General features: G+C 38.6%; 1 protein-coding gene across 1 annotated transcript in view; it reads right to left on the reverse strand.

Annotated features, from left to right (window-relative positions):
• The window catches only part of AGTPBP1 (ATP/GTP binding carboxypeptidase 1), a 2,804,614-nt gene that overhangs the window by 1,799,568 nt on the left and 986,589 nt on the right, over nucleotides 1–18,457 (reverse strand). The window lies entirely within an intron of this gene.

The raw sequence follows: 18,457 nt of genomic DNA on the forward strand, positions 1-18,457 counted from the left end.
CTCACATTTAGGGAATATAGTTTACCCTGGTGCTAAACAAGAACAGAGCCAGCTTCTGACTAGGAAGTCTTTCAGAATGGTTTTGAAGAATGGGAGGGACGATATTAATCTGATGGATTCAGGTAAGGAGTTTCAGGCCTTAGCAACATGGCACAAGTACAAACAATGCCAAACAGATCTAATAAGTTTGTGGATAGACAGGAGTTTTTGGTCAATGGATCATAATGACTAACTGGGAACAGAGATGTTTTGAACGTTATTTAGTGATGGCCAAGCAGATGGATTCTGGATATTTTTATAGGTGGTAAGAAGTTGTGCACATGTTCACGGAAGGAATAGTTCTAACCAATTTAAGCTTTTTAGTGCTGTACATTTGGTGGGTTCTGCAAGAGGTATTTACTGGGAATTTAGCAACTTTGTTATAGCATTGTTAAAGTTTAGATTTTGTGATGCCTTAAGGTTAGTAAGGATGGGACAGCCATAAAGAAGTGTGGGGAGGAGATAAATAGAAGTGTAACTTTAATTGCATTGGTCAAAGTTTTTGGCTCTATAAAGCATAACTAGTTTTTGATTATTTTTTTTAATGCAATTTTGTATATGCAGGTCGCATTTAAGATGATCATCCCTAATAATCTGCTATGAGAAGTGACTTCAGTGACTATCATCAAGAGACAAGACTTTAAATTTTATTTTTTCATGGGAGAGGGTTATGGGGAGGGTGAAAAGTATTTTTTTTTTTTTTTTTTTTTTTTTAGGGTTTAGCATTAATATTAATGCCGAGCTGTTAAGACACTTTCCTTGGACACCCATAATCCTTTTGACTCTTCTGCTGCAGATCTCTTTAAAACCTTTAGCAAGGCTCCACATGGGGAAGTTACCTCAAGACAGTTTAGTTGCAGAATTGTCACCTGCTGGACCTTCTCATCCCTCTCTTTAGACAGGAGTTCCTATGGTGGACTTAACAGATTTCTCTGAATCCAGGTTTGCCTTTTCAGGTTCTTCCTCTCATTCGGGAGCTGTTTAACAATGTTTCACACCTGGGATGGAGGCTTCCTCAAACAATATCAGGGTCCAAGGGGTCTGGCCTCCCCAGCAGGCAAAAGACCATAGCTCTTCAGGCCTTGCACTCTTCTCTCTGGATTCCCTGTCCCCTTAGGAATTTTACAGATGACACCACTGTTATGTGGTACATAAACACAGGGGTAAAAAAAGTCTTACCATCTTGGCAAACTGGCTCTCATAGCTTGGGATTTTGCTATTCACCATAATTTGACTCTTCAGGCAGTTCACATTCCCTCAGAGCACAATCTGGTGTTAGGCAATCTGAGCAGGTCCAGAACAGATCTTCTTGAGTGGATGCTTCACTGGGAGGTTTTCCTGGACAACATTCAGTAGGGTACTCCTCAAGTAGATCTTTTTGCCCTCACCTCTGAACATAGAGCTTTCCAAATTCTATTTCAATGTGCCTCTGGTTTTGAGAGTGGATACCGTGTCTTTTTATTGGAATGTGATGTTCATGCATGCTTATCCCCTTCTTACTTGTTGGCAGGGATCCTACACAGGATCATGTGGGACAGGCCCAAAATCTTGTTGGTGACTCTTCTGGCCCAGACAGTATTAGTTTCTCCTTCTATTTTACCTGACCAGGAACAATCACAATAAGTTACCTCACCAGATAGACATTCTCATACAATCAACGGTTCTCTCATTCACCCTCATCATAGTTGACTCTCTGGGTGACAGGGTTTTGATTCCTTTTAGACACCTGTTTTCTGAGGACAGTCTTTGGGTTTTGCAGGAGGCCAAAAACCCCACTACTAGAAAATGTTATGTTCCTAAATGGAAAAGATTTCCTGTTTGGTGTCACAAACATGAAAAGAACCCTCTGCTGGTGGGTATTCCTACAGTTTTCTTATTTGCATGAATTGCTAAGTTCTGGTTTGACATGTGTACCTGTTAAGGCACACTTATCAACCATTTCTGCATGTCTGCCTTTGGTTCCATCCCTTTCCTCTAGATTTGAGGTCAAACACCTTTTGAAAGGTGTCCTTTATATTAGGCCTCCAAGAAAGCCAATTCCTCCTTCTTGGGGCCTTAATTTTGTTCTTGAAAAGTTAACTTAGCCACATGTTGAATCAGCAGCTTTTTCAACCTTGCAGTTGTGTACCTAGAAGACAATCTTGTTAGTGGTTGTGACTTCAGGTAAGAATGTCTCTGAGCTGTAGGATCCTATGACGTTCCTTCCTTTATTAGTGTTTCACAAAGTTTAAAATCATACCACTTGTCTGATAGACTCCACATCTTCAAACAACTAGCCAAACACTGTCATGTGGACCCATCCACTTCCACATTTTTGACAAGCTCACTATGGGTCCAATTGAAGGAAACAAAAATACAGTCATTGAAAAATGCAGATAAGCTGGCAGATCAGGCTAGATGGCAGTCACCACCCTGGTCTAAACTATAGCATTTCCATTAAAAATGTGCTTGTACTCAGAAAACTAAACCACAAGTCATAAAGCTAAAAGACCCATACTAGTAACCCAGGACTTGGACAAAAACTGGTAATTAACTCTCTACTTATTAATACTAATATAAATAAAAAGCCAATCAAGAAAGTAGATCTACAAATCACTATCTACCTTGGTACAATTCACCTGGGGAACTAATAACTAATAACACAGGAAATGTCACCCCACTTAAGTACCATGTTCAATCATAACCTCACCTCAGGCTTTGTGCCAACTGAATGGCGCACAGCAACAGTTATCCCACTCCACAAAGGGGGAGCCAACATGGACCCCAGGAACTACCGCCCCATTAGCCTGATAAGCCTGGTCTGCAAGGTTATGGAACCATCATCATGGAACTTATAAACAATGACATTGGTAATCTCCAAACTCTGGACTCTACCCAGTTCGGGTTTGTAAAAGGCAGATCATGCCTCCTAGACCTGATAAGACTTCTTTGAAGCGGTCACCAAATCCGTAGATGAGGGAAGGTGGTTCACACAGCCTATCTAGATCTCGCCAAGGCTTTCAACACCATCCCCCACTCTGGAATTATAGATAAACTCACTAAACTAGGAATAAATCCCTTTGTCACAAGATGGGTTGCCAAGTGGCTCAATGACAGAACCCACACTGTGAAAGTAGCAGACTGAATCCAATTTCAGACCAGTGACAAGTGGAGTACCACAGGATTCAGTCCTAGGTACTCTCCTGTTTGGTATCTATTTCTCTGAAGTACAGGCTAACAAAGTTCGCTGATGACTTCAAACTAGAAGCCATAATCAAAACTCCTAATGATGTGGACATCCTACAAAAGGGCCTCACTGAGACAGATGCCTGGTGTCCAAGCCATGGCCTCAGGCTCAATGCCAAAGTGCATTGTCATCCCTTTTGGTAAAACCTCTGTACCCATGAACTACCACATAGGCGGTAGTCTACTTAACACCTAAAGTGTGATAAGAGACCTTGGGACACAGGTGGACAGTAGTCTCTCCTTTGATAATCACATCGCCACAGTAGTCAGGAAATCCTTCTACGTGGCACACCTCATCACAAAAGGCTTCTCATCCAGGAATAAGAGGTCATTGTTCCCCTCTACTCATCACTCATTAGACCCATTATAGAGTACAACGCCCCTTTTGGTATGTACCTCACAAGACATCTACAACAACTGGAAAGGCCGCATAAATACCTCACAAAAAGGATTACCAGCCTCAAACAGATATCCTATGCAGACCGTTGCGAAAAACTCCAGCTTTACTCTGTTGTATATCGCCTACTCAGAGGTAATCGCTGCCTAACGTACAAAGCTATGTCAAACCCATTTTACTTTATCAATGACTGCTCCTTGCTACAGGTTGTCTTTTTTTATATATATATTTTATCAATGACTCTTCCTTGCTACAGGTTCTGTTTTTTTTTCTGGCGATCTCATGATGTGTACAAATTTATGTTGCAACTTCCAGGTGTTCAAAAATATTTTCTACTACCCTTTTTGGATTAAGGTTTTCCTTCCATTGTTAGGATTGAGAAAAGGGGGCCAAACACTAGCCTTCAAGACTGACTGATGACAAACACCTATAGAGTGATTACATCAGGCTCGTATAACCACCTAACTCTGCCCCTGGCCCCATGGTACCACCCCTCTCTCAAGAGATTGGCTAGCTTCCCTTCCACCTGATTCCTCACATTTTCAAGTCCTTTATCTAGCCAGGTGTACAGCCCTCTCTTTTGCATGGAATTCACCACCTGGAACCTGAAGAGAAGAAGAATCTGAACAGAAAAGTCCCCACTAGCTGTTAGACCCAGGAAGAAGCTCGATAATTAAAAAGGGTCTGTTGCCATGGATATGAACTCTCCCACCATCTCCATTACCAGCTTAGTGGATAAGGGCATCTTGAGGCAATGCAGAAATTGCCTCATGTTTACTGACAGCCAGTTAATTCTCAAACAAAATGATATGGTATGTGAGAGACATACCTACACAATGTCACTGGAGGCAAAACTCTCACATAAAAGCACTCCTAATGTCAATAAGGTTACCAGTAGTATGCACCCTGCACCCATCACACACAATTCAAAGTAGGCACATAGACCTACATATGCAGAGGCACTTAAATGTAACCTTTGTAAACCCCAAAGATCTCCTAGACAAACTACGCATAGCAAATACCCTCACAGCCCTAAATGTGCCTCTTTCAAAACAACATCCACGCCAACACATACCTACACAATGTCACTGGAAGGAAAACTCTCACATAAAAGCACTCCTAATGTCAATAAGGTTACCAGTAGTATGCACCCTGCACCCATCACACAGAATTGAAAGTAGGTACATAGACCTACATATGCAGAGGCACTTAAATGTAACCTTCGTAAACCCCAAAGATCTCCTAGACAAACTACACATAGCAAATACCCTCACAGCCCTGAATGCGCCTCTTTCAAAACAATATCCACACCAACACATACAGCCACATCTCATGAATCCTCTACTTCTAAACCCAAAAGACAAGCAGCCACACAATCCAACATTCCACTCCACTGTGAGACACACTGATGGCTCTCTCACCAGGCTGAGTAGGGAGAAAGTCACGGCCAGTTGCAGAGCTAGGATCTGATGCATTACGCATGCACTCAAGTCACAACTACAGTATGGCTCCATCACAGTCCATGTGGGTGTTAATGACCCGAGATGTACCTCCTTAGACTACATCAAAAGAGACATTGTGGAGCTCTTGGAATACGTGTCACAGGCTGGTATATGCCTAGCACTGGAAAGCATTTTACCTTCTTCAAGGATGATGCCACAGTATTAACAAAAGATGACTGACTTTAATAAATGGCTTAGCTTCTGGTGTCATTCTAAGGGGGTGCAATATTTGTCAGCATGGAAGGAGATGGTCAATAGACAGGCTGCTTTGCCAGGGACGGTTTGTACCTCTCCCCTCTAGGCTTTCGAAAATTAGCCAAAACATAGTCTTCCCCCATAGTGCCTTTTTTAGACAATGCCAAACTGAAAGCACCTCCAACATAGGAAATCAAAACCAAGAAAATCTAAAGGTATTACTACCCAATGCTAGGAGTCTAAATAAAAAAACTCCACTTTCTTGAAGCTCTCTTCACCCTGGGGAATGCTAATGTCTGTGCAATCAGTGAGACATGATTTAATGGCCTCTGGCTGCCTAAATTTGCAGATGATTGCAAATTAAGAGCTGTCACTGAATCCCACACTGTCGCAAATGTTCTCTAGGAAGGACTGACAGACAAACAATTGCTGTCAGAGTAAAACTAAATGCCAAGAAATGCATAATAGCATCCTTTGTGAAGTCATTCATCCCTGGTAACTATCACATTGACAACACACCCCTAAGAGTTGATCCAGTAGTCAGGGACTTGGGGACACACAGGCAGTAATCTACCCTTTGACCATCACGTGTCTACAGCAGTGAGGAAATCATTCTGTTTTGCACAACTTATAAACAAAGGTATGACATCTAGGTCTAAGGAAGTCCGTGTTAAATAAACTGTTCCACTGTATTCAGCATACATCAGACCTACCATTGAGTACAATGCCCCCTTTGGTATGTACTTAACCAGGTATATCCAACAACTGGAACACCCACAGAGGTTCCTCTCAAAGAATACATGGTGTAACATGTCTTATGAAGACCACCTCAAGGTCCTGTCACTGTGTTCTGTCTCCTACAGGTTGTTGAGGGAAGATCTATGCCTGACATAAAAGGCATTTTCAGAACCAAATCTAATGGACCTCCTGCATATCTGCAAACAAACAGCACCAGAGTTACCCATTCTATAAACTTAAACCAAGCCTGTGCTATAAAGAGGATCTGATGGAGAGACAGATATGTCTCCCAGAGACTACCTCATCTCTGGAGCAGGTAGCCCATCCATGTGAAGCCGAGTTCCTCCCTAGCCCAATTCAAGTGTAACTTCGACAACTGGATGGGAAACAGGAAATTCATCCCTGGTTTGACACCTATGTCTCTAATGGACACAGGCAGCCTGTAAACATTTCATCTCCCAGGCCCCTGCTTGTAAATGCTTCATCTCCCAAGCCCTTGCTTACATTTATCAAGGGTACCAGAACTTGTCTTGAGATACGGGATGCATGGCAAGGCTTAAAAAGGCCCTTGTGGTTGTTAGCCTAGTAACAGTCTATGATAGTGAAGACCCCAGACTGGTACCTCATACATACGAGGTCAGAGACCAGGGGCACTCTCCCCCTCACTGTGGATAACCTACAGCCAAAGAAGGTATAGATGTTCTAGCTACTTGGTCTGCATTTAACAAAAGTTTTGTAATTTTCAGTACAATGAAAATTGTTATCCCGGGATGCACTATACACTGCTGTATTCTTTACACCACAGGCACACTTTGCCTATGCTCAAAGAAGATCTGGGATACTTATTTTTGTAAAGGTTTTGTATAGTCTGCAGTTCACCACTTGGTGGATTCTTAATCCATAAGCACATAATGCCTATATAAAAAGTTCTGAGGTCTCAAATTGTATTTACATTTTCCACCTACTTGTGTACATTCATGAGCTCTGTAAAAATGAGCACTATGACTTGTTTCCACTATAAGCTATTTTTCTGGATGCATGTATTTTTCAAAAAATCTGAGTCACGTAGTGAGGCTCTAAGTGTCTACCTCCCCAGCATATACAAAGGTGGGTCTTCATTAGGAAGAACTGGGACAGGTCACATTAATCATGAGCCTCTTAAAAGCAGGCACTAATCCTTTTTGACAAAGAGAAGATCAGTCTTTCATAATGTATTTCAGGAAATATGAGCATAGTATGTTACATTATATATGATACATGCATTGATAAGGACCAGGCAGACTGGAAAAAGTTCTGCAATAAAGTTTTCATAATTTGCAACAAGGAATATATGACCCCTACAAGGGCAGGCACAGCCTCTCACATTACAAGCGACACAAACAGGTTAATAAAGTCAGTCAATAGCCTCATAAAAGCAGGCATTTTCAACAATCAAATCGTAAACCACTCTATTAGAGGAACCAGATGAAGCCAAGGCCAAAGTGTTTTCTTAAATATAGTTCCAAAATGGTTGTACATGGTGTACTGACATCCTTGAATTCTCATTTATTTTCATTTTTGTTAAAAATAAAACCTACAGTTCTATTAATTATATTTAATACGACTAATATAAATTACATTTATTATAAGAATGAGGTTTCCATAGGCTAGTGAGCTGGTAAACTTTCAAGGGTCCTTCGGGAGTATTCAAATAAAGGATTAACATCTAAGCTGTAAGATCGGTTCCTTGTTTTTCCATCTCCCAGATCTTCTTCCAATCAACTCCCATGGACCCTCCCATCATTGTCTATAGCTACCGTTAAATTGACTTGTTGAATGCAATGTATTAGAACAAGAATACTTGTCTATCAACTTAACTGGAAAAACTACTTGAAACAACAAGGAGCCTTTTTATTCCAACAGCAGGAAGGGCCATCATTTCTAACTAAAATGCTGGAGAAATGTATATACAAATTCTTCAGTACATCACAAAATATATTTTAACAAACAAGCAGCATGGCTTCTGACCAAAATATGGTACTTTAACTGTGCTGTACTCTCACTACTGAAATCTACAAAAACACAGATAATGGTCTACTTACTAGCAGCAGTCTTCCTAGACATCAAGCGTGCTTTTGAAACTGCTCATCAAGCTATTCTCCCTCCCCATAGGCCTCTTTAACAATGTCACACGATTTAAAAACTATCTTATAGGCAGAACCTTTCCAGCTTCGGATAGCAACTTGCAATCTTCCTCAACTGAATTAAACTCAGTAGTGCCACAGGACTCTGGTATGGGTCCACATTTATTTTCTCTGTTTATTAATGATATGCCATGGGATTTCCCTAATTTAAGCTGTCTTCTGTATGCAGATAATATTGTTCTCTACAAAGCTGGCAAAAATCCTTCAGATATTTCTTAAGAACTTTGGTATGATTTTGCTACCCTGTAAAACTGACTAATCATAACTTAATTAATATTACCAAAGTAACTTAATGACTTTTGACACTCCCTAAAGAATTTGTAGAGAGACCTAGGTTATCACTTCGGATCCTTAAATTACTCCCTTCCTACTACTGTTACCCTAAATCCCAGTCTTTTTTTAAACTCTCCCACACAGAACAGATAGCCAAAGATCTATTGCAGTTCAAAATGTCTAATCTATTGATTCTGGAAGTTGGACAATCTTTTGCTCTTAATGTATTAATACCTAGACTCAAATGTGTTTTTCCCCCATATAATACTAACATATTACAAAATACAGGGAACAAAATTCTCAGATCTAATCATCTTACCATTTAAAAAAAGCATTGCTGCATTTCCACTGATAAGTACAATAGGCTTCCAGTTCAGACACGACCCTCTTTACTACTTAATAGTCTACCTATAAATGAATTGATGAAAGCTATTGCCCACCATTAAAGTCTGTTCATTTTGAAAGTCATCAGTCTCATAAAAGTCAAAGTCAGCTTAGCAAGACCTCCCTTCATGTTAGCAATCTCAGAAAGATCAACTGTCAAAATGGCTTCCAGCTGCTGGAAAGTGCAGCCAGAAGACATAGAAAACTATAACAATCTCCCTACTTTGGAAAGGAAACGTCTACTTCAACTATCTAAATGTCCATGCTTCAAAGATGCAGGCAGCTAGTCTAGTACTTACCTATGAACCTATAACAGCATTTTTAATCTACTACTCAAAACAACTCTACTAAAATCTACCTAGGTAGAGCTTTCTCTTGTCTAAATGTTTCTAAAATTAAGACTTATGGCTTAGTGCAACAATACTAATAACACTTTTCTTCTTGTTCACAGCTCTACTACAACTGCCACTAATTAACTATCACCTGTTTATTACCTTGCATATTTAAGAAGATTTCTGTCTCACCCTTTCTTTTATTATTTCTTCCAGTTTGACTTTTTACATTTAACCACGATTCTGCTTCTCTCTCTACAACATTCCTTCCTCCTGCTCTAAGTGCTTCACACTCCTACTGCCCTAAGTGCTCTATACTTCTACACTGTAAATTATGAATTGTACAATACATTTTCTATCTACTGAAGATAAACATGAGCAACAATTCTATACAATTTTGTCCATTTCAACAGCCTATATATATACCTATAATCTTTCCATTTTGCTCCTTTTGTTTTTTTTTTCAGAATTAATGTATATTGACATGCAATAGATTACAAGTAGTTGATTGTTTTAAAGGTTAATATTGTATCTGTATGTGTTAACTGCTTTCTACATTTACTGTCCTATATTACTGTCAACCAGATGAAAATCTGGTGAAGCAACCCAAGGCAGAGCAAGGACATAAAAATAAAACCAGTGAATAGTATAAACATTTACTGTGAATGCTTTCGCAATCTAACCAACTGCTTCATCAGACAATATCTTGACAGTTAAGATAGAGCATTTTAAAAAGTATACAAGCCAACAAAAACAGCATATTCATTAAACAATCAACTAACATAATTAATATCAATTGTCTTCCTAAAAGCTATACTCACTATGATTCAATTTCAGCACAAACATTCAAAAAACTACCAACAAACAAATACTCGTGTATCATTAAACTATACATAGATGTAAAAACATAATTCACAAAAACATTCAAATAAACAAGATAAAACCGTACATATGCATATTAAATTCATATAATTCAACCACGCATATTATATAACCAAGCATTTTGTACTGTGTGTGTACAGATCTATTTTTAAGGACAGTTTTAATACAAACTTCGTCATTCAGTCCCTTTCCCCTGTTCGCCCTCATCCTAATAAGCCATTTCAATTCACTAGTTTCCACTCTATTCTTTATGTCACCTCCTCGATCATCTTCTCTACTTCCATTACCATAAACCTAAATGTATGTTCTTGACCCTCTAGAAATGTGTTTCGCTAAGGCATTGGTTAATGTGGAATTATTAATATGTATATGCTCCCTAATATAGTCTCGTAACCATCTATCAAGACTTACCTATACAGAAATAAGAGCATTTCTGACAAATAGCTATATAAACCAGATGACAGGTGCTGTAATTCTAAACTCTGTTTCCCTGTATCAGGGTGTACGAATCTCCCACAGGTGTCCAAATATCGACACCAATTACATTTCAAACATGGAACCGTTCCATACATTTGGGCATCATCTGGAGTCCTTTCTAGCTTCCTTGGATAACATAGCATCCTTTTTAAATTCTTCTTATTCTTAAACACAAAAGTTGGTCTGTTGCCAACTACTGAGCTCACCTCTAAGTCAGTGCTAAGTATCTGCCAGTGTTACGTCATTGTATTCTCAATTCTCCTGACACTGCTGGAATACATCAGCAGTACATGCATTTGTCCATTCGAGAAGTAAGGTTTACCCTAAGTATTTCTCAAATCTGAAACACTTTTTAAGACATTGTCACTTTCCTGAAACCTATATTTCAAACCATTTAACTCATTCACAAAATCTGTGTCTGTAGCATTAAACCTAGAGGCTTTCAATCCTTGCCCTTTAACAATATTTGTAAATATATCGGGGGGGGGGGTGCATGCTCCTTCTATTGTAAATAAGTATTCCTATAACATGTTTTCCTGAAGGTTTTGGTGGATATTTTACCATCAGCGGTCTTCATAATGGTGACATCCAAAAAATCTATAGTTGTTCTGTGACTGTTTATAGTGAATCTCAAAAAAAGATGTAGAATTCAGATATTCATGGAAATACTTCAGTGTTTCCTCACCACCTTCCCAAATCAAAAAGTGATAGTCCACAAACCTGCAATAAAAAAACACCTCATGTTGTGTATTAAAAGTGCATTCCTCCTCCTCCCATACAGCTAACACCATGTTGGTGTATCTATTGGCACTGGACATGCCCATAGCTACACCATCTCTCTGCAGGTATAAAGAGCCCTCAAATATAAACACATTATTCTCCAATACCATTTCCATAAACAGGCACAGTAACTCTACAAAGCCTGCAGCATATTGGCTATATTTATTTAAATAGTCTTTCATCATGCTAATGCCAACGTGATTTGGTATACAAGTAAAAAGAGAGTGAACATCAAGAGTTACAAAAATGTAATCACTACCTGCAGCCTTCTCCATTTCAAACATATATAAATCATTCAAGACTTGTTTTGTATCCTTAAGAACAAATATATTCTTATCTAATATGGGTCTCAGATGCTTCTTAACATCTACAGAAATACATTCACTGCACCAACCTGTAGCTGAAACAATTGGTCTGAAAGGTGGCTTATAAGGATCCTTATGTACCTTTGGTAAGCCTTGTATAAACGGAATCACTGGTTCTTCACATGTTAAATACCTATATAGCTCTAGTGTAATATTGCGTCCTAATAAACAGTCTAACAGTTATTCACCCTTCTCACCATTATATCTGTTTATGGAAAATTGTTTTTGTAATTAGAGAAGATGATCGAGGAGGTGACAAAGAATAGAGTGGAAACTAGTGAACTGAAATGGATTATTAGGATGAGGGCGAACAGGGGAAAGGGACTAAATGAGAAATTTTACATCAAACCTGTCCTTAAAAATAGATCTGTACACAAATAGTACAAAATGTTTGGTTATATAATATGCTTGGTTGAATTATATGAATTTAACATGCATATGTACGTTTTTATCATGTCTGCTTGAATGATTTTGTGAATTATATATTTTTACATCTATGTATAGTTTGAAGATACAGGAGTATTAGTTTCTTGGTAGTTTTTTTTGAATGTTTGTACTGAAATTAAATAAGTTAGTGAGTATAGCTTTTAGGAGGACAATTGATATTAACTATGTCAGTTGATTGTTTAATGAATATGCTGTTTTTATTGTCTTGTATACTTTTTAAAATGCTCTTATCTTAACTGTCAAGATATTGTCTGATGAAGCAGTTGGTTAGACTGTGAAAGCCCTCACAATAAATGTTTTATACTATTCATTGGTTTTATTTTTATGTCCTTGCTCTGCCTTTGGTTGCTTCACTAGACTTTCATCTGCTTGATTTTTCTTACGATTGTGGTGTATTCAGCAGTGTTCAATGGTTTTTGGTTTTATATTATTGTCAACATTTTTCCTTAACCTTATTCAGATTATTACCATGTAATGATTTATAACTTGTGTAAAGTTTAATGTTCTTGTACATGCCATCTAATCCAAGTTGTGGCTGAAAAGGGTCTTTGTACCAGTTTACATACCTGATTAACAAACTGGAAAATACAACCACCCTCCACTACACAACACATGCTATTGGATATTTTTATCTGAAAGTAAACCACATATGCCAGGTAGTTGAATTCCTTAGTAAAAGAGTAGTGGACATGAACACAACACATGCTTCCTGAACCTTTCCACTGCCTTAAACTTCTGTCAGGTGAGCAAACAGGGCTGTCTGGCTCAGGAGATTACAGGAAAGCTGCAGAGATAAAAGGGTTTGCCTAGAAATTTCTGACTAAATCTACTAATCCATGCAGGAACAGAAATCCTATCAGTCTTTCTTAGAACTGAGGCTACTGTGCTCAGGTTGTCCTACTTCACATTGGTGGCTTTTTTAAGATATCCACCAAAGAAAACACCACCCAAGAAAACTGGTGCAACCTCCTCAAGGAGAGAGAGAGTCTTGTGTACCTAGCTCCTTTCTTCTGCAGTACATAACTCTCCAAGCTTGGTATCATGTCTGAATAAGACTGAGGAAGTAGTCCCTTCTTTATCTATTTCTTTGACTGGAGACTCCAAGGGCAGTCCATATGTTTCCTCACTGGATGACCCTGTGCATCATTTGGAGTCAGAGAAGGAAGATAGTCTCTTCTGTGCCACTTCTAGTACGGGGAGTTTACTGCAAGCTAATTGGCTAGTCTGTGTCATGATCTGCAGTAGTTCTGTGGATCCAAACACCATCAACATTGGACTCTGTGTAAGCTGCTGTTAGGTCAACACTAAAGGTACCAAAAGGACCAGTAAATGCTGCTGCTGCTCCTCTGTTAAGTTCTGTGACTGTCCTGGATCCATTACAGTCAGTGCTGAGAAACCATCACATAGCTGAAATGGCTAGTTCGCACTAAAGATATTGCATCTGGACTAATATACAAGGAAGTCATCGGAACAGTGGGTGGTGGTGCCAGCACATTAAGTGTGCCTGTAAAGTCAAAGAAGAGTGCAGCATAAGGTTTGTACATGGCAGTAGGTACTGCAAAGGCACTGGCCAGGATGTTAGGAAGACTGATATAGTGTAGTAGATGTGTCCAAATTGCAGCCCTCAGAGCTCTTCCATGCGGCCCTCAACCTCTAACTGCAACATCGATGTACGCATGCCCCAAAACACTTTTTTTGTTTTATGTTTTTTGCTCCCATGACCTGTAACGCTAATGTCAGTGTGTGCATGCGCCAAATCACCCTTCTAGTTTTGTTTTTGAGCCAAAAAAGGGTCAGTATGTTTACGCCATTATTTTGCGCCGAACAATCAGTGTGTGTGTGTTCTCGCTGAAGAGGGACTCATGTATGGATTTGCCGCTGTTGCCTTTGAAAGGGACAGCAATTACCTGTGTTAATAGGTAGGTACGGAGTGAGTGAGTGCATACATGAAAGCAGAATTGTGTGCGTGAAAGTAGAAGAAGAGTGTATGTGTGTATATGTGTGCATAACAGAGAGAAACGCATGCACAAAGAGGCTAACAATGATAGTCGACCTACTGAACACAAACAAGTTAGCTCACAAATATATCATACATTAAGAGTACACTTTCATTAAATTGTGGCTTTCCTGACAGGGAGAGTGTTGTATTGAACATGAACTCATACCTCTTAACTGTATGGATTTTCAAAGAATGTCTGAATTTTTGCCTCATCTTCCAATTTGTATCTTTTTCTTAGGAAATAAAAGTAGTTGTCCAAGGTAATGCAGTTCCAGGGAGTAAGAATGAGACAGCAGCCTAGGGTTAATGGGTCAGTAGTGGACTGACTGTGGGACTGTAGCATATAAAGTTGTATTGTTTTTTCAGACAAACAAAAAAGCACCTAGTACTGTTTTTTCATTGGTGGGTTCTAAGCAGTGGTAGATTGGACAACAGTAAGCATAGCTTTGGTGGATCATCAATACTGGCAAATCAAGTGGGCACAATGTCATATTTTAAATGTTGGGGATTTTAGTGTGCATGTGTGTGCTTATGTGTTGGGAGTGCTGCAACAGTAGATGATTATTAAATACAGAGACTTACGGACTGTGGAGAATATGTTTCTTTGTTCAAAACCTAATACTTGGGTATGCATGCCAGAAGTAGACTTTTTAAGACATAGCTTCTTGCCATTTACAGTGGATGGATATTTACATTTAATGGACAATGTATTAGCGTGGGCCTGTGAGGTTCTGAAGGATGCCAAGTCTACCACTGCCAATGTCTTGTAAAGTGACATGGAAATGGATATTGGGATGTTACTGAAAAAATATAGTTAGTGGGCTTAGAAATATAGTTTAATTAAACAAGGTGTACTTTCAATTTACAGGCCATAATTTAATTTATTTCAGGTAGTCCAGATACTGGTAGATTGTATACCATTAGACTGAATTAGGGAGAGCTGTCATTCTGGGGAAACAAGCAGCCCTAGTTTCAGTGAAAGCTCTGTGGTTGCTTGTAGGTAGGAAGTTGCAGGATGTTGATGCAATGTGTTTTATTTATTATTTTTAATGCATTTGTCATTTCAAAGCATGGTTTTCTTTGATGCAAAAGAAGGCAGGACTGAATGAGTCATATAATGTTTAACTGACAATAATGGGATAGAAAGATTATAAGTGATGTATAATGTTTGCAGCTACAGTTGTTTCAATGGTGTCTGTGATGCATAACTATTTTTGGGCCTGTGTCCCACTTTTATTTTTCGCTTTGTCCAGATTTCTTGCTCTAAGGTTGAGAGGTATGGTTCTATACTAAATCAGAAGTTGTATTTACCTTGGAAGACTTTTTGGCATAATTATGAAGAACAGAGCCTTTTTAATATCTCTGCTTATTTCCAATATAAACTGCCATATAACCTTGCAAATAACCTTCTTATTAAGCTACTTTACTTCTTTTGGAATTGACAGGTATGATTCATCTGTTCAGACATAAGCATAGAGTGCTAACGTGACTGATTTCTTGCAGCAGTCTGTGGTTTACATAATCACAATAACTTTTCTGTGTTTCTGGGTGTGTAATCAATTTAACAGTTTTAAAGATGTTTTCCAAAAATAAATAAATATATAATAAATAAATAATCCTCTCTACACTGAGCTATTCACAAAGTCTGGGAATTTGTTTTTGTCAAAAGCGAAGGTCAGCATTACAGCTCTGTAAACTGTCAGTCTGAGTAACTTCTGCACAAATTAAAATGTCTGAATGTCAAATGGCTTTAGATTGGAGGGAAGTTTATTTTTATTTATTTTATTTTATTTTACATTTGTTTACCGGGAAAGTCCGACTGGACACAGGTCCATTTTCAGCAGAGGCCTGGGGAGAAAAGCTCCAAAAAAAAAAAACAAAATAATGTAATACAATACATGAGAGAGAGAAACAGCAAATTATGGATGTAGTACTCATACAATATTGGCAGAGATTACTTCTTGTAACAGTGAGAATCACTGAGGTACAGAATAAACTTAAATTTTTTTTTTTTTTTTACAGTTATAATTATAAAGGTTGTCTATTTTACAAGTAGGGGCTTTTTGTGTGTGTGTGTGTAAGAAAGAGAGATTTAATATGTATACTGAATATAATTTTACAAATGGAATTCTTATTTAAACATGCCCCTCTTTTTGGGCAACTAGACTTGAGTAACCAATATTAGATCTTAGCCATCCAGCTGGGAAAGGTTAGTATGTGGATTTTCCGTTTGGTTTGATGAAGGCTATGCTACTTACCCAAGGACTACATTTATGGCTATCCATCCAGCCATCGTGTTGCTGAACTACATTGTTTGATAATGAGAGGAGCTTTTTACAGAAGTTGAAGGTTTTTGTGTCAAGAACCTGTCCATAAAAAGTGGCTTGTTTATGCTGCAGTGAAGGCTGTGGTCTTTGTAGTGAGCGTTTTAAGTAAAGCCAATATTTCTGAGGTAGAGGAAGTCTCTTAACGCAGGATCTTTCTTAGCCTGGAAAGCAAGCCAATGATGAAATTTATAAGCGCCAGTGAGAGACAGAGGAAAGCAAGAAGCTTTTTAGTCTGTTTGGATAACTAAGTGAACTTAGTCCTTTGACCTTTTTTGTCAGAAATGGTTGTAGCCTTTCTTTTGGCAGGGTGTTTTGCTGAGCCACATGCAAAAAGGGGCACTGCACTCAATAATGGCTCTTGTAAAGGAAGAATACAGGGATGTTATGATCTCCTTTTCCCTGGATGAGATACCCTTACTAATGAAGTGGGCCATGTAAAATGCTTTCCTTACAACGGAGGCAACATGGTGGTCAAAAGTCAGGTTTCTTTCAACCTGGGTGCCCAAGTACCATATGACTTATTGCGTGCTTGCAACATTGTTATTAATGTGATCATTTGTGGGGACATCACTCTCCTCAAAGGGATGATGATGCATGTTTTGGCATTTAGCTTGAGGCCATATTTATGGCACCAGTTATATGTTTGGGTGAGACCCTCTTGTAGCTTATTCAGAATTGTTTTATTAAGTCAGTAATGTGAATTCTTTACTATATTGCTAATTTGTTGGGTTATTTTTGTGGATTATAGTATTGTAGGACTGCTGATGTTGACATTTTACGTAGCTGGACTGCTGGAATGGTTTTCCCAGTGAGGAAATGGTAGTGCTGTAGTGAATATCTGTTTATTTGTAAAAAAAAAAAAATATATATGTATATATATATATATATATATTTTAACTAAGATGTTAGAGTTAACTGTTATATTAGAGAATTAGAATTAGAATGAGAATTAGAATTTTAAGGCAAATATTAGGCATTTATTAAATTTATTCATTGTTCAAATGCACCTACAGTACAGCCAGGAGGTCGACTGTGGTCTTCCGGAGCAACAAAAGAGTTAACTATATGATATATTTTATATGAGGCCCCAAGACCATTTCTGTTCACTCAATGCGGCCCCAGCATGCCAAAACGTTGGACACCCCTAGCACTGGAACCAACTCGTATCTGCCTCAAAAAGGTTGACACCTTAACTTCCTGTATGCTATTTCTTGAATAATTTTAGTTCTCTCTTACAGAATCATGAATATCATTAAGAACCTGGCAATTAGGAATATAAGTAATACAACTGGATATTAGACAGTAGCTGAAGATGAATGATGTCCTGAGGGGGAAAAAATAATCAAAAACAAGAAAAAAGGAAGACAGCAGATCCATAATACTATGTTGTACAAGCTCTTGCCAATTTGCCAATTAAAGGTGGCAGTCTTTTGATGGAGAATACAGCCATGCAGGAGAAGATGGACTTAATGTACCATAAACTCTTCAAAATAAAGGGCTAGCATGAAGGAGAAAATGAAAGTAGTTGAAGGGAAAAGCCTGTTCAACTGGAAGACAGATCCCAAAGGGAAAACCTAAGGTTCTCAGAAAAAAATAAAATGGACTAACTGCCTGGTATTTATGAGGACGCTGATCCACAAATGGCCTTCAAGAAAGATCACAGTGAGTATTTAGCACTAATACAGCTGCAGTCCTGGTGCAGTTCCAAACAGGGGGAACACACTCAAAACTGAGGAAAATTGGAAAACCTTCTGAAAATAGGAGAGCCCTGAGTAAACCCAGAAACTAACTGATTAGGCCACACTACAAAAAATGTGAGAACAATTTACTCTGCCATGCAGTCTTGCAGGGGAAATGGCTTTAAGTTTAAAATGCTTTATCCAGCACTGTGTGAAGCGCATTTCCCCAAAGG

This window comes from Protopterus annectens, chromosome 2.part0 (genome assembly GCF_019279795.1).
Source record: "Protopterus annectens isolate FY-2018-M chromosome 2.part0, PAN1.0, whole genome shotgun sequence".
Lineage (NCBI taxonomy): Eukaryota > Metazoa > Chordata > Ceratodontiformes > Protopteridae > Protopterus > Protopterus annectens.